We start from the raw sequence: 23190 nt of genomic DNA, 5'->3' as shown, positions 1-23190 counted from the left end.
CATTGGAATTCTGGGTCGAGCCCCCAATGCCTTCTGGGGAAAAAAATGTGTCGAGGGTGGTTTTGGGTAACTGTCGTCATCCAACCGTCACTCCCGCCCTCCCTCCCTGAAAGCGCCGGCGGGAAATCAGTTCGCGCACTTTTCTGGTCAGTGACAGCGCGGACGCCACAGCACTGTGAGCATGGAGCCCGCTGCGACCCTCGCTGCAGTTATGGCCGTTGTCAACACCTCGCACCTTATCATCCACCTTTCCCAGGGGCAGATGCTGAGAAATCGGGCGAGGAGGCTACGGCAGCGTGGTGAGGACCTGAAGTCTGAGAGTGGCACAGACCTGTCACAAAGCACGGTACCCCGCGCCGAGGACATCATGGTGACAATGGGTCATGTTGATGTTGTGGAATGGCGATTCTGGGCCCGGGAAACAAGCACGGACTGGTGGGACCGCATAGTGCTGCAGGTCTGGGATGAATCACAGTGGCTGCGAAACTTTCGCATGCGGAAGGGGACTTTCCTGGAACTTTGTGAGTTGCTGTCCCCTGCCCTGAAGCGCAAGGACACCCGGATGCGAGCAGCCCTGAGTGTCCAGAAGCGAGTGGCCATAGCCCTCTGGAAGCTTGCAACGCCGGACAGCTACCGGTCAGTCGCGAACCACTTTGGCGTGGGCAAATCTACCGTGGGGGTTGTTGTGATGCAAGTAGCCAACGCAATCGTTGAGCTACTGCTCTCAAAGGTAGTGACCCTGGGAAACGTGCAGGTCATCATAGATGGCTTCGCCGCGATGGGATTCCCAAACTGCGGTGGGGCTATAGATGGAACTCACATCCCTATCCTGGGACCGGACCACCAGGCCAGCCAGTACATTAACCGAAAGGGCTACTTTTCAATGGTGCTGCAAGCACTGGTGGACCATAGGGGACGTTTTACCAACATCAACGTCGGATGGCCGGGCAAGGTTCATGACGCTCGTGTTTTCAGGAGCTCTGGTCTGTTTAGACGGCTGCAGGAAGGTATTTACTTCCCGGACCACAAAATAACTCTTGGGGATGTGGAGATGCCTATAGTCATTCTCGGGGACCCAGCCTACCCGCTAATGCCCCGGCTCATGAAGCCCTATACAGGCGCCCTGGACACTGAAAAAGAACTCTTCAACTACCGGCTGAGCAAGTGCAGAATGGTGGTGGAGTGTGCTTTTGGACGTCTCAAGGGGAAATGGAGAACCTTACTGACTCGCTCTGATCTCAGCGAAACCAATATCCCCATTGTTATTGCAGCTTGCTGTGTGCTCCACAATCTGTGTGAGAGCAAGGGGGAGACCTTTATGGCGGGGTGGGAGGTTGAAGCAAATAGCCTGGCTGCTGAGTACGCCCAGCCAGACAGCCGGGCGATTAGAAGAGCCCAGCGGGACGCGCTGTGCGGGTACATCTACACTTACCTCCGGGTCCGACGGCAGGCAATCGATGTTCTGGGATCGATCCCGGAAGTGCTCGCCGTCGACGCCGGTACTCCAGCTCGGCGAGAGGAGTACGCGGCATCGACGGGGGAGCCTGCCTGCAGCATCTGGACCCGCGGTAAGTTCGGACTAAGGTACTTCGAATTCAGCTACGTTATTAACGTAGCTGAATTTGCGTACCTTAGTCCGAAGTGGGGGGGTAGTGTGGACCAGGCCTAAGTTTGTTTACAGAGAAGCTGAACCTGCCCCCGTTTCTTTACCCAGTGAATGTTCACTATCCTCTCCAGTTACATACCCCGTTCACCCCGTTCCCCCCCTTCCAACACACGTTTAAAAATAAAATCAAAAATTGAAATTTGTTAATGAACACCGTTTTCTTTATTACTGTTTTCGCAGTAAAGTGTTGAACCTGGGACGCAGACTGTGGTGGGGAGCGGGTGTAGTGTAGTGATGCAAAGGACGCTTCTAAACTCCAGGAATGACAGGCTCCGCACTGGTGGACTGATTGTTTCAACGGAGCCTGCCACCCCTCCTGTTCGGGACTCTGTGTGTGGGGGCTATGTGACTTTGTGGCTGGGGGAGGACGGTTACAGATCCCCTGCTGCGTGGCTCTGTGATCCAGGATAAGGACCGCTGCATAAGATCTCTAACCGCCCCCCCCCCCCCCCGCCACAGAACATGAAAACCACCTCCCAGACTGACCAGGGTAACTAGTGACTGCAGTGTGTGTGTGCTCTGCTGCTGAACCTGCCCCCGCGTCTGTACCCTGGTAAAGGTGACTGTCCTGTCCAATTACCAACCCCCTTCCCCCCCTTCAAACAGACTCTCCTCTAAAGAACATGATGGAAACAGTAATTAACAGAAACGTATTTTTTATTATCAACTACACATGAAACTGGGGGGTGAAACTGGGACGGGGGCTTGGGTGAGGCGGGAAGGAAAGGACTTGTCAAATTTTGGGGAATGAGAGCCTTCTAGTAGTAGAGCAGTCTGCAGGGGTGGAGTGAGAGTTTTCACGGACTCTGCCGCCCCTCCTTCTTTGGACTTTGGGTGAGGGGGGTATGGGACTTGGTGGCGGGGGAGGGCGGTTAGAGATAGACTGCAGCGGGGCTCTGTCCTCCTGCCACCGGTCCTGCAGAACATCCACAAGGCGCCGGAGCATGTCCGTTTGCTCCCTCATTAGTCCAAGCAGCGTTTTAGACGCCTGCTGGTCTTCCTGCTGCCACCTCTCCTTCCGTTCCATGTGTGATCGGTGGATTTGGGACAAGTTCTCCCTCCACTGGGTCTGCTGGGCTGCCTGGGCTCGGGAGCAGCCCATAAGTTCCGAGAACATGTCCTCCCGTGTCCTCTTCTTCCTACGCCTAATCTGCGCCAGCCTCTGGGAGTGTGATGCCAGGGTAGGTCGGGAGACAGTCGCAGCTGTGGGATGGGAAAAACGGAGTGAATTCCTCAGAAAGATAAATTTTTTTGTGAACAAAGAACATAGTCTTTCTCTGTGAACAAGACCATGCACAGCACCTATCACATGTGCACTCAGGACAAGGTCGAATTTTCGGCCTTCGCATTCAGTGCCTGGGGTCTTGCAGTGCAGATCAGACAAGCGGGACAGGACAGCGGAATTTGGGTAACAGGCTGACATGGTAAGCCGTAGACTTGTGGCTGCTTAAAACGTTAATAATAGCACTGGCCTCCTTTCACATTCAAAGCAATGCCAGTCCCTGCTGCCAGCAATCCGGCAAGCATGAACTCTGCCCCTGTCCCACCCCCTCGCGGCTGTCCCAGGGAAAGATCCCTGTATGCTGCTCCTCTCCCGCCTCCACCGCGTGGCTGTAAACCGCCGGTTACAGTTCTGTAAAGGAACAGGCAAGCAGTCCCAATACTAACATTCCCCTACCTAATTCAAAGCAGGTCACCATGAGCGACATCACTCTGATGAGGATTTCAGAGACGGAGAAAGAAAGGATGCTTCGGGAAAGCCTGCAAAGACCAGGGCCGCATGCCGCCATGCTCTGCAAGGCAATGATACCCGAGTACTTGATTGTCTCCTGGCGCGGAAACGTTTCCTACCACGGAGGACCCAATAAGGCCGCTCTCCCCAGGAACCTGATGCAAAGGCTTTCCAATTACCTCCAGGAGAGCTTCGTGGAGATGTCCCAGGAGGATTTCTGCTCTATCCCCGGACATATAGACCGGATTTTACTGTAGCTGCACTGGCAGGGACTACACAGTAGAGCGCCTAGGGCAAAACAATCATGCTAAACCGGACATTGTTAGATTTTTTTTCAGTAGTTGCACTGCCAAGGACTGAAACATTAAGCGCCTAGGGCAAACTAATCATGAAAAACCCATTGTTAATATTGTTAATATTCCTGTTCTGTTAAAAATAAATGTTTACATGTTTAAAACACTGACTGACTGATCCTTCCCCTGATTCTGTGTCCGGGTTAACGCCTGGGGACGGTTGGTAGGGGATCTCTGTAAGGGTGATGAAGAGATCCTGGCTGTCGGGGAAATCAGCGTTGTAAGCGCTGTCGACTGCCTCGTCCTCCTCATCTCCTTCCTCATCTTCCCCGTCCGCTAACATCTCCGAGGAACCAGCCGTCGACAATATCCCATCCTCAGAGTCCACGGTCAGTGGTGGGGTAGTGGTGGCGGCCGCACCTGGGATGGAATGCAGTGCCTCGTAGAAACGGGATGTCTGGGGCTGGGATCCGGAGCGTCCGTTTGCCTCTTTGGTCTTCTGGTAGCCTTGTCTCAGCTCCTTGATTTTCACGCGGCACTGCGTTGCATCCCGGCTGTATCCTCTCTCTGCCATGGCTTTAGAGATCTTCTCGTAGATCTTTGCATTCCGTCTTTTCGATCGCAGCTCGGAAAGCACGGACTCATCGCCCCACACAGCGATCAGATCCAAGACTTCCCGATCAGTCCATGCTGGGGCCCTCTTTCTATTCTGCGATTGCATGGTCACCTCTGCTGGAGAGCTCTGCATCGTTGCCAGTGCTGCTGAGCTCACCACAATGTCCAAACAGGAAATGAGATTCAAACTGCCCAGACAGGAAAAGGAATTCAAATTTTCCCGGGGCTTTTCCTGTGTGGCTGCTCAGAGCATCTGAGCTCGGACTGCTGTCCAGAGCGTCAACAGAGTGGTGCACTGTGGGATAGCTCCCGGAGCTATTACCGTCGATTTCCATCCACACCTAGCCTAATTCGACATGGCCATGTCGAATTTAGCGCTACTCCCCTCGTTGGGGAGGAGTACAGAAGTCGAATTTAAGAGACCTCTATGTCGAACTAAATAGCTTCGTTGTGTGGACGGGTGCAGAGTTAATTCGATGTAACGGTGCTAAATTCGACATAAACTCCTAGTGTAGACCAGGCCTTAGTGTCTCCATGGCACCTGGGGGAGCACATATTGATATGGGCTCTTCAGTCTAGCAGACAAAGGTCTAACATAATCCAATGGCTGGAAGCTGAAGCTAGATAAATTCACACCAGAAATGATGCGTAAGTGAGGGTAATTAACCACTGGAACAACTCATCAAGGATTATGGGTAAGGCTAAGATTTAGTCATGCGTATTTTTAGTAAAAGTCATGGACAGGTCACGGGCAATAAACAAAAATTCATGGCCCGTGACCTGTCCATGACTTTTACTATAAATACCCCAGACTAAATCTTAGCTGCTGTGGGGGCTCCTGGGGGCCAATGGCTGGCCCCTGCTCCAGCAGTGGGGGCTGATTGCCCCCAGCTGCCCGCTGCTCCAAGGGCCCCCAGGACTGCTGATCCGGTGGTGGCCGGTGTGGCTGGCCCCAAGCTGCCCCAGGCAGCTGCTCGAGCAGCCCTGGGGTCAGCCACACCAGCCGTTGCAGATGCGGAAGTCCTGGAAAGTCACAGAATCTGTGACTTCCATGACCTCCATGACAGACACGCAGCCTTAATTAAGGGGAATTCTCGGTCACTGGCCATTTGTAAATCAAGATTGGATGTTTCTGTGCTCCAGTTCAAACAGTAAGTATTTGGGGGAACTCCAATGTGCTGTGTTACACAAGAGGTCAGACTAGATGATCACAGTGGTCCCTTCCGGCTTTCGAATCTATGATGAGAGATTCTGTCTTGGGAAGCCATGGCTCAGAGAAGGACTTGGGGGTCATCACAGATAACTGCCTCAGCATGAGCGCTCAGTGCAATGTGGTGGCAAAAAGGGCTAATGTGATCCTTGGATGTATAAAAACAGGAGTAGCAGGCAAAAGTAGGGGAGTGGTCTTGCCTCTGTGCACAGCACTGGTATGGAAAGATTCCTACTCGAATACTGTGTCCAGTCCTTGTTCTGCATTTCAAGAGAGAGGTGGAGATATTGGAGACAGTTCAAAGGAGGGATCCTGGGGCTGGACATGATCCTGGGGCTGGAAAACAAGCCTTATGATGTGAGGCTTAAGGAGCACAACTTCTTTAGATGATCAAAGAGGAGGTCCAGCGGCAACTTGATCACTGTGTCTAGGCACCGACACCTGGAAAAGAGACCTGAGAGCGAGGGGCTTTTCAACCAACTGCAGAATCACAAGAGCCAATGACTGGAGCGGAAGTGAGATAAATTCAACCTTGAAATGAGATGTAATTGCTTAGCAGTGAGCGTAATTAAACAGTACAGAAGCTCTCCAGAGGGGGCGGGTGGGGACTTACCATTGCTTGGAGTCTGTATGGCCAGACTAGATCTTTCAAAAAGACATGATTCAGTGCAGCTTCTAGGATAAATTCTAGGGAGGGGGGGGAGGGGGGAGGAGGAGGTGAGAATGGGCTAAATGGCTGAGATGGCACCTTCTGGCCCTCAGGTCTATGGATCTATGAATTCCTCTGGTTGCCCCCTTCCTTCATGGGCCAAGGGGGGAACTGGAATCTCTGCATTGCCCTCAACATGTTCGAACACTTGCAGATCTGCATTAAGACAGTGCTTCATGTTTCCTGGTTTCAACCACTCACCTGCAGGGGTTATTTTCCCTGATGCACAATTGGCCAGATGTATTCTGTCTCCTCCCAGCTCCCACCCTCCACCGTTCTCTGAAGCATCAGGGGTGGCCACAGCTGGAGACAGGACACCAGACAGGCTGGACTGGGCTCTGAGGTAGTACAGAGGATCTTCCTTCCAGATGCTTGGCTAGTGAGCCTTGCTCACATGCTCAAGGTCACAGTGATCACTAGGTTTGAGGTCAGGAAGGAGATTTGCCCCAGTTCAGATAGGCAGGAACTTTGGGGGAGGAAGTTGCCTTCCTCTGCAGCATGGGACATGGATCGCCTGCAGCGATCAGCTGGGCAAGTTTTCTGTGATTAGGGTGAACATACATCCCGTTCGTAGGCGCCCACTCCGTGGGTGCTCCGGGGCTGGAGCACCCACGGGGAAAAATTGATGGGTGCTCTGCACCCACCGGCAGCTCCCTGCCCAGCCCCCCACCCCAGCCCACCTCCGCCTCGCCTCCACCTCCTCCCCCCGAGCACGCTGCTGCATCCTGCTTCTCCCCGCTCCCTCCCAGCTGTTTCGTGCGGCAAGCCTGGGAGGGAGGAGGGAGGAGGGGGAACGCGGCGCGCTTGGGGGAGGAGGTGGGGCTGGGGTGGGGATTTGTGGAGGGGTCCAATAGGGGCAGGGAGGGGCGGAGTTAGGGAGGGGACTTTGGGGTGGAGTTGGGGCAGGGGCGGGGCCGGGGGCGCAAGCACCCACCAGCACAGAAAAAAGTTGGCGCCCGTGATCTCGTTTTGGCTGGGACAGTCCCTTTTTTAGGCCCTGTTCCAGCCATCCCGACTTTTTTGACAAAACTGATAGTTGGCAAGAACAAATGGGACAAATGCCCAGTTTTGTCAAAAAAGTGGGGTGGGACCCATAGCGGGGCGCGGAGGAACATGCAGGAGGGAGGGCAAAGTGGCTACGCCAGTCCTGCGCTGGAGGAAGGGCTAGGGAGAGCAGTTTGTCCCATGTTCAGGGGGCAGAGTGGGGCCTCCAGGGGCAATGCCTAAGGCACTTTGTGAATCTAGCCCTTAGGCCTTCTCCTCACAGCTAATAAAGGTGATATTTGGTTTTGCTTTGTTTAATTTGGGGTAATTAAGGTGTGGGGGCTATTCTGAGGCAAAAAAATAGTGAGGACAAGGCACATCGGTTTTAGCAGTGAGAGAAGGCCTAAGAAAATGTCTCTAGAATAAGATCAGAGGGCAAAATGCTCAAATGTTTGTGCTGAAGTAGAGAAGTGCAAATTTTGTTTTGAAAACTCAATCAAATATGTGTCCAGAGGGATGCGGGGGAGATGTCTGTATAAGGAACAATGGCAGAGTTTCTGCTTAATTGCTTGTATTTAGAATGTATTCATGAGTGTTCCAGATACAATGCTTTACACTAGTTTCAGTATTTTGTGTACATTAAATGTTTGTTTACTATAGGCCAGTGATACACAGACCTCAGTGGTTCAGGAGTCAAATTAGCGATTAACATGACCCAAGAGAGCTACAGTAGTGTGAATTCATTGTTTCATTTAATATATATATTATTCTCACAGCAAAATGACTGACCCAGTTTTCTTATTTTATCAAGCACAGTTGGTTAATAATATAGTAAACTCATCCTGATTGGTTAATAACTTAGATTTGGTTAATAATTAAATCACACGGTGTTTTAATATCCTGTGCTGCAAAGAGCTGCAGGAGACACATTAAAGAGCTACTTGCAGCTCGCGAGCCTCAGGCCGAGTGTCACTGCTGTAGGCCACACAGTTTCTAATCTATAATAGAAAGAGACTAATAAAGGAAAGCACGATAGCTTCATTCAGGGTTTTACATACCATGACCCTACAGTTTAACTCTGTAAAATGCTTTTCCAAATGACAAAGATACCTTAGTTTATTTGTGTCCAAATTTAAAATAGAGTTTTCACAATGATAGCAAATTGTGGTGGGAGTGCCCCCAACCATCACAACTTGCTACCCCAAGGTCAGAAGATGGGGAACGGTAGAGGAAGCAAATTGTGGCAGGTGTATGCCAATCTGACACGATTTGCTACCCCTGGACCAGAGGACGGGGAAAGGCAGATGCAGCGACTTGTGACAGGCCAGCAGAACAGAATACCTAGGTGTCAGTAGCTGCTACCAGCAGCAAATTGTGAGGGTAGCTGTTTGGGATATTACAGTGTCCATGTCATTATTTATCACGCCCTCAGTTTTTGTCATCTGCAAACTTGATTAGTGAAATGTGATGGGTTTTTTCCAGGTCACTGATAAAAATGTTAAATAGCATAGGCCAAGAATGGATCCCTGCAGGGCCAACTAGACACAGACATGCTTGATGATGATTCCTCGTTGACAGTGACATTTTGAGACCTATTTGTTAACCAATTTTTAATCCATTTATTGTGTCCCAGGTTAAGTTTATATTGTTCTAGCTGGACTGGAAGATCTCACAAGCACCTTGAACCTGAACTCTTGGCCTTGGGGAGTTTACAAATTAAGCCACTTCGCCATGGAAGCGCCATAATTTGCTGTGACAGTGATAAAAAGCTCCACAGATGAAACTAGCCTGCAGGGCCGTAGCAACAAAGAACGTGGCCCCCTCCGAACGGTGGCCCCCTCCGAACATATGTCCGGGCGGGGCTCCTTACAATGCAGAAACTGGAATGCGGTATTTATTTTGCCACTTTTAGGGGCCCCCTTCCTTGCGGGGCTCCCTCCGGTCGGAGGGTATGGAGGGCGCTCGCTACGCCTCTGCTAGCCTGTGGAGCTAGAACTTCCAGTGGAGAACGGTGCGGCTTATAAGCGCTGCAGGAGCAAACACAGTTCAATACAGAAGCTATTTCTGCCTCCAGAGCAAGTTCTATATACACCTTGCTGCAATGTTAACACAGGGACTCGGTATCATATGCTCCCAGCCTGGAAACGCTCATGCATGTGCTTAACTTTGTCCCTTTGGGATTAGTCACAGCAGTAAAGCTAAGCACATGCATAAATGTTGGCTGGATTGGGGCCATGTTCCCTGGCAAAAGAGAGGAAGCCTGATCCAGTGGTTAGGGTATGCACCCGGGCCTCACGGGACCTCACTTCAAGTCTCTGCTCTGCCCCAGAATTCCTGTGTGACCTTGGGCAAGTTGCTTAGCCTCCTTGTGTCTCAGTTCCCCAGCTATACAATGGGGATAACAGTCCTGACAGTTGGACATTAGTAAAGACTTCCTAACCATCAGGGTAGTTAAGCACTGGAATAAATTGCCTAGGGAGGTTGTGGAATCTCCATCACTGAAGGTTTTTAAGAGCAGGTTAGACAAACTCTTGTCAGAATGGTCTAGATAATACTTAGTTCTGCCATGAGTGCAGGGGACTGGACTAGGTGACCTCTCGAGGTCCCTTCCAGTCCTATGATTCTATGATTATAAGGAAAAATTCCAAGGCAAAGCACGTTAGATCGCGTGACACTTTTCTTAGGAGATGATGGAATGGTGCACTCCACTGTCTATGCCAGATCCCTGACATTTTGCCCCTAAAATCACAATGCACCCTTTCCTAGTCCCACAGGACATCATATGCTTCATTAAAACATTCATGGGTGTAGAGCAACTGCTGTATTCTCCCCCAGCGGTGGCTGCATTTCTGGCTGTACAGTGTGCACTGTAAAGTGCCTTTAAGATTCTTCAGAATGAAAGGTGCTTCAAAAATACAAATCCATCCATTGTCAGATCTCCAACATCATTTTACCAATTGGTTTCTATGCCTAATTTTGCTGCTTTTTTTATGTAAAAAGCTTAGAAGGCTTTTTTTTTTAAAAATCTGCTTTTTCACCATTAGAAATTCAAACCTTGTCTTTCCTAAAAGTCTCTGTGGACATCTTGGGATTATGGCCGGTACCTTGGAAGTGATGTGAAGCTTGATTCCTTCAGAGGAAAGTGGATTTTTACTTAGCCTGTCAAAATTCTCTGGCTAACCCCTACTTAATTCAAAAGCCATGTACACAGTTGGGAGAAACGATTTGTTTAAGATTCTTTACACCCCACCTCTTGGAATAACAGATGAAAGAGCTTCTAACCTATTTCTCTTGGTCCTCCCAGGAGACCTCGATCCCACAAAGAGATGGCAAGGCTGAGATTCCTAAAGTAAGAAAAGCCAGCAGGAAAAACAAATCCTTCAGTCTTTCTTTATGCATCACAAAGCAACAAGTTACAACTCCTTTTTCATCTGTACAGGTCACTGTTAGTACCCCTTGTGCAAAGGAAATTGGCATACGGCTATTGTGAAATTCATCCTGCTACATGTAACTTATAAACAGCTGATTTCAGACAGGCTGAGAATCCTCAGTGTAAATGTACATCTAGGAACGAAGAATGTCGGCCATACTTACAGGATGGTGGAGTCTGTCCTGGGAAGCCTCTGAAAAAGATGTGGGGGTTGTGGTGGATAATCAGCTGAACATGAGCCCCCAGTGTGGTGCTGTGGCCAAAAGGGCTAATGCAATCCTGAGATGCATAAACAGGGGAATCTCGAGTAGGAGCAGAGAGGTTATTTGTAGGGTGACAAGATGTCCCGATTTTATAGGGACAGTCCCGATTTTTGGGTCTTTTTCTTATATAGGCTCCTATTACCCCCCACCCCATCCTGATTTTTCACATTTGCTGGCTGGTCATCCTAGTTATTTGGCACTGGTGTGACCCCTGCTGGAATCCTGTGTCCAGCTCTGGTCCCCACAATTCAAGAACGGTGTTAATAAATTGGAGGATGAGAGAAGAACCACAAGAATATGCCTTAGAGTGATGGACTCTAAGTGCTCAATCTATTTAGCTTAACAAAGAGACAGTTCAGGGGCGACTTGATCACAGTCTATAAGTACCTACATGTCCCGTCTAGTAGAGGACGCTGGTGGAAGAGCATGAATGTTCAAATGAAAATGCATGTCCTAACACAGGCCCAGCTCCTCAAAGGTATTTTGGCTCCTAGATCTGGGCCACAGTTCTCACAGTGGTCTGAAAAATGTGGGCAGCCCAGCAATGAATGCAATAGCACATCTGCTAGTCCTCTGCCCCCATCAGTTCTGCCCCCTCCCAAGCCCCACCTCTGCTCTTCCTACAGATCCTGCGGTTCTTCACCCCCGATTCCCCAGCTGGGCGGGGGGGGGGGGGGAGCGGGCTGCAGCAGGTTCCCCCTCCCCCTTCCAGGCCAGGTGTTGCAGGGAAGGAGGGGGTGTCTAGCAGAGAAGTCGTCCCATTGCTACAGGAGGGGAGGCGGGAGCAGAGCAGCCCTGAGCTGCTGGGGTCTTTCTGTTCCAGTCCCCCTCCCATAAGAAGGATGTCAGCTTCTGGATGGGTGGGGTGGTAGCTATGCCTGCTTCCCACACCAGCTCTGATTGGCTGCTTTGCACCCTAAGAACATAAGAACATAAGAAAGGCCGTACTGGGTCAGACCAAAGGTCCATCTAGCCCAGTATCTGTCTACCGACAGTGGCCAATGCCAGGTGCCCCAGAGGGAGTGAACCTAACAGGCAATGATCAAGTGATCTCTCTCCTGCCATCCACCTCCATCCTCTGACGAACAGAGGCTAGGGACACCATTCTTACCCATCCTGGCTAATAGCCATTTATGGACTTAGCCACCATGAATTTATCCAGTCCCCTTTTAAACATTGTTATAGTCCTAGCCTTCACAACCTCCTCAGGTAAGGAGTTCCACAAGTTGACTGTGCGCTGCGTGAAGAAGAACTTCCTTTTATTTGTTTTAAACCTGCTGCCTATTAATTTCATTTGGTGACCCCTAGTTCTTGTATTATGGGAATAAGTAAATAACTTTTCCTTATCCACTTTCTCAACATCACTCATGATTTTATATACCTCTATCATGTCCCCCCTTAGTCTTCTCTTTTCCAAACTGAAGAGTCCTAGCCTCTTTAATCTTTCCTCATATGGGACCCTCTCTAAACCCTTAATCATTTTAGTTGCTCTTTTCTGAACCTTTTCTAGTGCTAGAATATCTTTTTTGAGGTGAGGAGACCACATCTGTACACAGTATTCGAGATGTGGGCGTACCATGGATTTATATAAGGGCAATAATATATTCTCAGTCTTATTCTCTATCCCCTTTTTAATGATTCCTAACATCCTGTTTGCTTTTTTGACCGCCTCTGCACACTGCGTGGACATCTTTAGAGAACTATCCACGATGACGCCAAGATCTTTTTCCTGACTCGTTGTAGCTAAATTAGCCCCCATCATGTTGTATGTATAGTTGGGGTTATTTTTTCCAATGTGCATTACTTTACATTTATCCACATTAAATTTCATTTGCCATTTTGCTGCCCAATCACTTCGTTTTGTGAGATCTTTTTGAAGTTCTTCACAATCTGCTTTGGTCTTAACTATCTTGAGTAGTTTAGTATCATCTGCAAACTTTGCCACCTCACTGTTTACCCCTTTCTCCAGATCATTTATGAATAAATTGAATAGGATTGGTCCTAGGACTGACCCTTGGGGAACACCACTAGTTACCCCTCTCCATTCTGAGAATTTACCATTAATTCCTACCCTTTGTTCCCTGTCCTTTAACCAGTTCTCAATCCATGAAAGGACCTTCCCTTTTATCCCATGACAGCTTAATTTACGTAAGAGCCTTTGGTGAGGGACCTTGTCAAAGGCTTTCTAGAAATCTAAGTACACTATGTCCACCGGATCCCCCTTGTCCACATGTTTGTTGACCCCTTCAAAGAACTCTAATAGATTAGTAAGACACGATTTCCCTTTACAGAAACCATGTTGACTATTGCTCAAGAGTTTATGTTTTTCTATGTGTCTGACAATTTTGTTCTTTACTATTGTTTCAACTAATTTGCCCGGTACCGACGTTAGACTTACCGGTCTGTAATTGCCGGGATCACCCCTAGAGCCCTTTTTAAATATTGGCGTTACATTAGCTAACTTCCAGTCATTGGGTACCGAAGCCGATTTAAAGGACAGGTTACAAACCTTAGTTAATAGTTCCGCAACTTCACATTTGAGTTCTTTCAGAACTCTTGGGTGAATGCCATCTGGTCCCGGTGACTTGTTAATGTTGAGTTTATCAATTAATTCCAAAACCTCCTCTAGTGATACTTCAATCTGTGACAGTTCCTCAGATTTGTCACCTACAAAAGCCAGCTCAGGTTTGGGAATCTCCCTAACATCCTCAGCCGTGAAGACTGAAGCAAAGAATCCATTTAGTTTCTCCGCAATGACTTTATCATCTTTAAGCGCTCCTTTTGTATTTTCATCGTCAAGGGGCCCCGCTGGTTGTTTAGCAAGCTTCCTGCTTCTGATGTACTTAAAAAACATTTTGTTATTACCTTTGGAGTTTTTGGCTAGCCGTTCTTCAAACTCCTCTTTGGCTTTTCTTATTACACTCTTGCACTTAAGTTGGCAGTGTTTGTGCTCCTTTCTATTTGCCTCACTAGGATTTGACTTCCACTTTTTAAAGGAAGTCTTTTTATCTCTCACTGCTTCTTTTACATGGTTGTTAAGCCACGGTGGCTCTTTTTTAGTTCTTTTACTGTTTTTCTTAATTTGGGGTATACATTGAAGTTGAGCCTCTATTATGGTGTCTTTAAAAAGGGCCCACGCAACTTGCAGGGATTTCACTTTAGTCACTGTACCTTTTAACTTTTGTCTAACTAACCCCCTCATTTTTGTATAGTTCCCCCTTTTGAAATTAAAGGCCACAGTGTTGGGGTACAAGCCCGTGAGCATTTGGGGTACAAGCCCGTCTCTCACTCACATGGACACGTTACTCCATCCCGCAGGCGCCGCCAGGAAGAGCCCTCCAGAGAGGAGCAAGGACAGATGAACGACTCACAGTTCCTTCCCCATGGGCCTTGGCCACCATTCCCCGGTGTCCGTCCCTCCCTGCTTAGGGGCTGCAGGGGCATTTCACAGCAGGGCTGTATCCCCACTCACCCCCTCATCACCTTCCCTCTCCCCCGAGCTTTTCTTTATCACAATGCTGCTCCCGCCCCCCGCCCCCCTCGCTCCGGAACTGGAGCAGCTGGAGCCATCACTGTGCCCTCTCCCCCTGCCTGGAGCTGCTCCTCTCCCCGTCTGCTCTCCTCAACACTGCCCTGCTGTCTCCCTCCGCTCTCTGGAGCCCAAACATTCTTCCCTGCTCTTGATAACGCTCTAGCTCTATGGGTCTCAGTGTCAGGACTCCTGGGCTCTGCCGCTGACTGGCTGGGTGACCTGGGGTAAATCCCATGGCCTCTCTGAACCCCACTTCATAATAACCAGAGTTAAAGACACGACTCCCATCAGGGCCTTGCCAAACAGATTTCACTGGACCAAATCACAGCCAGCTCTCTTCTTCACTTCCCAGCCCCTCAGGGACTGATGGGTTGTGGCCACAGACAGAGCAGGAGGGTACTGAGATGCCACCAAGGCCTCAGGCCCCTGCAGTGGCAGAGAATTGTTTGGGTGAGACAGGTCCAGATGATCCTAGCAGGGATCCCTGCTCCATGCTGGAGAGGAAGCCGAATCCCAGCTTCTTTCCCCCTCAAGGTCCCTGCCAGTCTGACCTGGGGCAAAATTCCTTCCTGACCCCAAACCTGGCAATCAGTGTGACCCTGAGCCTGGGAGCAAGAATCACCAACTGGGCATCTAGGAACAAAGCACTTACTGTAACACCTCAGGGCCCTGGTCCATATCGTCCTGTGTCCTTCCTCCAGCTGTGGCCAATCCCTAATGCGTCAGCAGAAGGCGAAAGAAAACCAAAATGCACCTGGCCAATTGTGCATCAGGGGGGAAAGTATTCCTCCCTGACCCCTGCAGGTGACAAATTGAAGCCCTGAAGTATGAGCATTGATTGTAGAAATTGTCTAAATGCAAAGCCGTGAGTGTTCACAGCATGGTGAAGGCCATGCAGTGCTTCCTCTGCTCTCCAGGCCTGGGGAGGGATGGATGTGACAGGGAGAGCAAAGAGTCTGGTATTTTATCCTGGTGCTGGAGCCAGAGATACAGGCCAAGGGTGGGGTTATTATAAATGATGTGAACAGTGCCTTGAATGTGCTCTGCGCTTACACCACACAAATCTCACACGGCCTTGCCCAAAGAGCTCGCAGCCTGAATGAGGCAAGAGAGACAAGCAGGACAAATACACCCCCTCTTTCTCTGCGTTGGGTGAGAGCAGAACACGCTCCCTGCAAGGGTCCTGTGGGGCTGCCGGGCTTGGCTGCCAGGCTTCCATCTCTTTCTTTGCCCTCTCTGGCAGCGTGTGGAAGCAGGATGCGTGTGCACTAGGAGACCTGTGGGAAGAGATTTCCTTCTGAGAGCAGAATGCTAATCCCCACTAGGATGTTGCTCTGCCACCCCAGTCTGTCCCCTAGCAACAGGAGAAACAGCAGTGGACATTGGGACAATCCCCAACATCAGGCCCCCCATGGCATCACCATGGCAGCACCCACCCCTCCAATTGCTTCTGCCTGCAGGCATTGCTGCATTTCAGCTGCTCTCTCTCCCCAAGCCATGCTATGGATCTGTTCGCCCCTGAGCCCTGTTAGGAGCCAGTCCGTCTCCTCTCCTCTACAATTAGTCTGTTCTGATTCCATTACAGAGCCACTGACCTTGGGGCCTGAACACCCCACTTGGGCCGGGATTTGACACTTGGCAGAAAAGCTTTGAGACAGGATATTCCAGTTACTTCAAAGGCAAAAGTGGCTCTGGAGTAGCAGGTTCAATGGAACAAGGTCTCCCCTGCCCTGAGCACATTCTAGGGTCACTCGCCACATCTCTCCTTTATCTTTATCCCCAACCTCCTCACCCTTCTCACTGCAGACCTGGGCCCCAAAGCCCCACATCTATCAGAGATTTCAAACCCAAACTGGGATCTGGGTCCCAGTTGACTCCATCTTCACTATGAGGTGAACCACAGCCCAGGACCCTGGCAATTTGGGCTGTTAGAGATGGAGCCCAGATCTGAATTTGGTACCTTGGCCCATCTCTTATATTGACCCATAGCACAGGGTGGGACTAAGAGGACCTCATGGCCCCTTCTTTCACACACACACACACACACACACACACACACACACACACACACACACACACACACACACACACACACACACACACAGAGCCAGGGAGAGCTGGAGAATGGACAGTCACCTCCATTTACCCCTGTCACGCTGTGTGGAGTGGCTCACAACTGTGAGTGTTGACCTCCAGGCAGTCTGTCAAAAACAGGACAGACACCCCAAGCTGGTGGTGTCTTCTATAATTAGATTTCACCAAGCCAGTAACAACTGTGAACTCCTGGATCACTATACGAGCCTTACCATGGAGTCACACACAGTCCCCTTAGACTCTCCAGTCTATCTCAGTCAAACTGGCCTTAGGGATAAATGGTCACTTACACCAAAAATCACACCATGTTCAGGTTGCTTCCAGTCCCAAGGCACCAGTCATTTATCCCAGATCAGTTAGTACCCTCGATCTTCTACCGAAGACAACGCCTCTAGCCCGTCCTGTAATAAACTATCTGAAAGTTTATTAACTAGGAAAAAGAAATAAGAGAGTTATTTACAGGCTAAAGCAAACAAACATATGCACAAATGAGTTGCAATCTACTCTAAGGTGCCACAAGTACTCCTCGTTCTTTTTGCTGATACAGACTAACACGGCTACCACTCTGAAACCTGAGAGTTGTAGTGATCTGTCAATTCAAAGTGTCTTTGAGGGCAGACCCAAAAGGCAGCCCCGGGGGATCTCTGGCTTCAATTTGGTGTCTCCAGCCCTGTCAGAGTTCAAATAATGAATTAGGAATTTTTTAAGGACACTTTACTAGATGCCCCCAAAGCCACAATAATGACAGAAGGCCATATTGGTTAAAAAAAAAGAAGACCTGGTTTAGAGGGGAAGTAAAGGCAACTATATATATATATATATATATATACACACACCTCTACCCCGATATAACGCTGTCCTCAGGAGCCAAAAAAATCTTACCGTGTTATAGGTGAAACCGCGTTATATCAAACTTGCTTTGATCCACCGAAGTGCGCAGCCCCGCCCCCCCGGAACGCTGCTTTACCGCGTTATATCCAAATTCGTATTATATCGGGTCGCGTTATATCGGGGTAGAGGTGTATATATAAAATAAATGGAATAAATGGGGAAGTTGATCGTAATGAATATAAATTAGAAGCTAGGAATTGTAGAAAATTGATAAGGGAAGCAAAGGGACACAAGGAGAAATTTATGTCCAGAAGTGTTAAGGACAATAAGGAGTTTTTTAAAAGTCTATTAGGAACAAAAATAATCCTAACAATGGTATTGGTATATTACTAGGTGAAAATGGTAGAATTATCAATAATAATAGAGAAAAGGTAGAAGTGTTCAATAAATATTTCTGTTCTGTATTTGGGAAAAAACACAAATGATGTATTCATATCATATGATAACACTCTTTCCATTCTACTAGTATCTCAGGAGGATGTTAAACAGTAGGGACTCATGTTTAAATCAGCAGGTCTGGATAACTTGCAAACAAGAGTATTAAAAAAGCCTGCTGAAGACCTTGCTTTAATGTTCATTTTCAATAAGTCATGGAACATGGAGAAAGTTCCAGAAGAGTCAAAGAAAGCTAACGCTGTGCCAATATTTAAAAGGAGTAAACAGGACGACCCAGGTAATTATAGACTTGTCGGTCTGATATTGATCCAAGGCAAGATAACAGATCAGCTGATACTGGAATTAAAGAACAGCAATATAATTAATGCCAATCAACATGGGTTTATGGAAAACAGATCCTGTCAAGTTAACTTGATATCTTTTTTGTTGAGACTATAAGTTTGCTTGATAACAGCAGTAGTGTTGATGTAATATACTTAGACTTCTGTAAGGCATTTGACTTAGTACCGCATGACATTCAAACTAGATATAAAATTAACACGATGAGACACATTAAATGGACTAAAGCTGGCGAACTGATCGTTACCGTTTGAGACTATATATTGTGACTTATCATCAAACAGGTGTTTCCAGCAGTACACCACAGGGATCTCTTTTTGGCCCCACATTATTTAACATTTTTATCAGTGACTTGGAAGAAAACATAAAGTCACTGACAAAGTTGGCAGATGACCCAATGAATGGGGGATATTTATAGCAAACTACATTCAAAAAGCGACATCAAAAGAATCAGTTGCAAATTCGAGCACTAAACAGGCAATGGTTAATTAAGGTTACCCCTGCAACCTTAATTTGGCCCTTGTGCTCACGCATTATGATACGGTCTTTAATGCCATGATCACTCACTATTACTCACAGGACCCTGGCCCCAATACTGGCATTTCCACACTTTTGAGTACATGACTTTGCAACCTGAAAAAAAACAAAATACCATCAAGTGGAGCCAAAATAACCCTCCTCATGGGACAACAGCAGAGTTGACGCATTTCAATATACAGCGTGGACCTCTGCCACTTGAGCTAACGGAGGAACTGGTAGCAGTGGTGGACTATTATCCTCTCTCTGCACCAGCCTCTAGAGAGGGATGAGACACACGCTTTGCCAGTGGGTTCACAGCTATTTGCCTGACAGCAGAGGAATGCTGAGACTCAGGGCTTGTCTACGTAGGGGGTTTAGTGAATTAGTGTGGATTGAAAATGCCTGAGTACACACGACGCAAACCCTTAAAGCAGCTAACTTGGGAATCCTGGGCTCTGTGCCAGCTTGGAGAAGGGCATCTGTTCTGACTCTGCTGCCCCCTCCCCCACCCCAGCCTGACCCCTTCTGCCCCTGCCCCTAACATCTCCCTCCTCCTCACCCTCTCCCCTCTGCGCCTATGCCACTAGCTCTTATCCCTTTCCCCCACTACTCTCCCCTACTTCTCAGCCCCCCAAACAGCCAGCCCCACTGTGCTCCCTTCCCCCCCTCTCTCACCCCTATGGTTAGGATGTTTCCTCCATCTCTGGGGGAGTATTGCGTGCACAGGAGAGACAGTCTGGTGCCCAGCACCACAGCATCCCCCAGCAGCCAGGAGGAGCCATTATAGGAAAAGCTCTGCTCAGCCCCGTAGCCTGTTTCGGGTTATTTCTGGGCCTGTTTCGCTGTGATGCCCTGCCCTGCTCTCTGCACATCTGCAGAGGTAAAGTATTGCAGCTAACTCCATATCTTCACCCCACTGCTTCTCTCCCTCGCTTTGAGCCAAACAAAGTCAATGCTGCAGTGCTGGTGGCTTTCGGGAACTGTGCAAGGTAAGCGCCGCCCGGCTGGAGCCCGCACCCCCTCCCTTCAAGGGGCCCGCAACCCAAACCTCCTCCCACACCACAACACCTGCCCCAGCCCAGAGCCCGCACCCCAAACCTCCTCCCACACCACAACACCTGCCCCAGCCCAGAGCCCGCACCCCGCACCCTAACTTCCTCCCAGACCCCGCACTCCTCACCCCCTCTCACACCCATACTCCCGCCCAGAGTCCGCACCCCCTCCCGCACCCAAATTCCCTCCCAGAACTTACACCCCACATCCCCTCCCGCACTCCAAGCCCCCCGTCCCATCCCTGAGCCCGCACCCCACAACCAAACTCCCACCCAGAGCCCGCACCTCCTCCCGCACCCAAACTCTGTCTCTGAGCCCGCACCCAAACTCCCCCACCAGAGCCCGCACCCTGCACCCACTCCCACTCCCTCCCAGAGCCCGCTCTCCCTCCTGCACCGCAACCCCCACCCCAGCCTGTTGAAAGTGAGTGAGTATAGGCCAGAGTGAGTGACGGAGGGAGGGGGGATGGAGTGAGAGGGGGGCGGGAAGGGGTGGAGTGGGGGCGGGGCCTGGAGCTGACCAGGAGGGTTTGGGAGTCCCTGAAAAATTTTAAATCAAAATGGGGGTCCTTGGGTTGCTAAAGTTTGAGAACCGGTGTCTAGATAATACTTAGTCCTGTCATGAGCGCAGGGGACTGGGCTAGACCTCTCAAGGTCCCTTCCAGTCCTATGATTCTATGAACTGAACTCCCCTGATGACGTTTTCTAGGGACAACTCTCGCCCCAGCTAGGCTCCTGCTGCTACTTCTCCACCACTCTCCTCTCTGTGCCCAGAGTGCCTTCAAAGTGCGGCTGTGTGCAGCAGAGGCTGCTCCCCAACCCGTAGCATTTACCACAGGGCCCTAATGGGTTTGACCAACGTCAAAGCCTTGAGACCCCTTTGCTGGTGGCATCCAGCATTCCCTGCATTAGAGGCATGGCGACACCCAGTCTCCCTTCCCCGGCCCCTCCCCACGGGAGACAGAAACAAAATGGGTCAGCACCCCTCCCTGGGCAGCTGAATTGATCTCAGCCCAGGGACTCAGATTCCTTTCCTCATGGGCACATTGTGCTGGAGATCACCCCTGAACCCATCCCCCGCCCACACATTTGCCCTTCCCCCCAATCCTATCCATGTGACCCCAGGGACCTCTTGGTGCCAACTGGCAGAGGGGACAACGTGGGTGCACAGGGGTAACATGGATCCCCTGGGTCACAAATAAGAATAATAATTCACCAAAGGTGACATGAAAGGTCTCTACTGAAAGCCAGTAGCTCACTGGTCATCACAATCACTGTGAAATGTATGTACGGATAATAGTTAAGAAGTTAAGAATAGATGCTGAAAAATATGTGGTCTGAATTGGGGGCTGGTCACCAGAAGGTGATTGTGACGGAGCGCCTGCCCCGCACTGACCCTGAGAGGGTTAAAACCCGCCTAGGGAGGCTGAGGGGCAGGCAGCCAAAGGAGGGGCTGCAGGGGAAACAGCCAATTAGGGCACCAGCTGAAGCAGCGGCCCAGCATGAGTGAGTCTGCTGCAGGGAGCCCCAGGGAGAAGACTGGCTTCCTAGAGGGCTACAGAGAGACCAGCACCGGAGGAAGGGCAGGTGCTAACAGGGACCGGGGCAGCTAGGGAGAGCTCCTGGTGGGCTGCCAGGACTTACAGGCTTGAGGCCCTGGGAAGAGGGCAAAGGAGCTGGAGCCAGAACCAGAGGCAGGATCAGAAGGAACTGAGGCTTTGGGGAAGTGGCCCAGGGAATAGAGACAGTGAGCTGGAAGGAAGAGGCAGCAGGAAGCTGCTGTTTGCAGGGTCCCGGGACCCAGAGTAGTGGGCGGGCCTGTCTCCCCCCGACCAGCAGGAGGCACCAATGTGGTGTATGATGCCGTGACAGTGATAAACAGGTTCCTTTCAAGCAGGAGGTGAGAGACGCTTCTCTCGCTGTCTGAGCCGGTGTGTGCTTATGAAAGGAGGGTCCCAGCTGTTAAGTGCTGGGAGAAAGACTTTTGGGTGAGCTAAGCTTTGTTAGACTGGGAAGTGTCTTGTTAGTTAAGTTTAGGCTCTATGCCTCGGGGGGTCAAAACTGAGTATCAAATTCAGACCAAACTGCTGAGAAATAGGGCAGATACACCCCAAAACTGGTGGTTATTCTTCCATAAGATATACCGAATCAGCAACAAAAGTAAACTTCTGTCTCACCACACTGGCTAACAAGAAGTCAGAACTGCAGCCTCCTTAGATATTCCAGTCCTGGATTCAACACTCAGACACTAGACTTAATGATGAGTGATTATTTAAAACCAATTTAATCAAACAAAGGGTTCTTCTGATCCCAAAGGACCAGCCACATACCCGGGTCAAAATATAACTCAGATCTTACCCAATAATCACACAGGGTGTCAATCCTTTAGTATCTAATATCTAAAGGTTTATTTATAGAAAGAAAGAGGTGAGTTAAAATTGGTTAAAGGAATCAAATACATATAATAATTGCAAAGTTCTTGGTTCAGGCTTGAAGCAGGGATGAACTAAACTGCTGGCTTGTTAAATCTCTGGTTGCTTCCAAATGATTTGGAAGGTCCTCAGTCCTTTGGTTAGAATACTCCCATAGTCCAGAGATTACAGCAGGAATGAGTCAAAATGGAGCTGTTTCTTGGGCCTGTTATAGCTTCTGCCATGTGGAGGGAAACACATTGTTCTAAGCAAAGCCCTCAGCACAGTTTGTGGAACAGTACAGGCACAAGATGGAGTTTAGTATCACATGACCTAGTCACATGCCCACACATGCTTCAATGAGTCATAACAGAGGCCATTACCCATATTCTAGCTAGAAAGTCCACAGGAAAGCCCATCAGCTAGGGATAAGCCTTTTCTATGGTCCAGTGTGAGTTAGGTGTTCTTTGATGGGCCATTCAACTTGAATAATCCCTTCACAATGTGCTGGCCAGACTAAAGTAAGCTGTCTTGTGGGTGTGAGTGAGGAGTGAGGGGCTGGGGAGGGGAAATCAGGGCACAGCAGAGTGAGGGAGGTTGGTCCCTGGAGTGAGGGGCTGGGGAAATCAGGGCGGGAGACAGACAGGTTTACCACCACCTCCAGCCCCCCTCCCCTCCCCTCCCCCCCCACACCCGGACAGCGCTGGTACCTACTTTGGAGACCGGTCCAGGAGCCAATCAGTTCTGTCTGTCAGGCTGGGGGGGGGGAGGGGGGCGGGAAGAGCAGCAGCATAAATTGCCACGTTGTGAAAGAGTCTATTTTGTCTAGTAGTTAGAGCAGGGGCTGGAATTCAGGACACTTAGGATCTATTCCCAGCTCTGGGAGTTGAATGGGGTCTAGGGATTAGAGTCAGGACTCAGGAGGGTTGGAAGTCAGGAGGCCTGGGTTCTATCCCTGGCTCTTGGAGGGGAGGATGGTTTAGTGGTTAGAGTAGGAGTGGTCAGGACTCCTGTTTCCAGCCATGTGACATACTGTGGTGTAATAAGAGCAGGG

General features: G+C 49.7%; 1 pseudogene; it reads right to left on the bottom strand.

Annotated features, from left to right (window-relative positions):
• LOC135891988 (adhesion G protein-coupled receptor E2-like) overlaps window positions 1–23190 on the bottom strand; it is a 1091233-nt pseudogene that overhangs the window by 343790 nt on the left and 724253 nt on the right.

The sequence above is a fragment of the Emys orbicularis genome, chromosome 19 (assembly GCF_028017835.1).
Source record: "Emys orbicularis isolate rEmyOrb1 chromosome 19, rEmyOrb1.hap1, whole genome shotgun sequence".
Taxonomy (NCBI): Eukaryota; Metazoa; Chordata; order Testudines; family Emydidae; genus Emys; species Emys orbicularis.
This window is presented reverse-complemented; position numbering and strand designations above follow the sequence as displayed.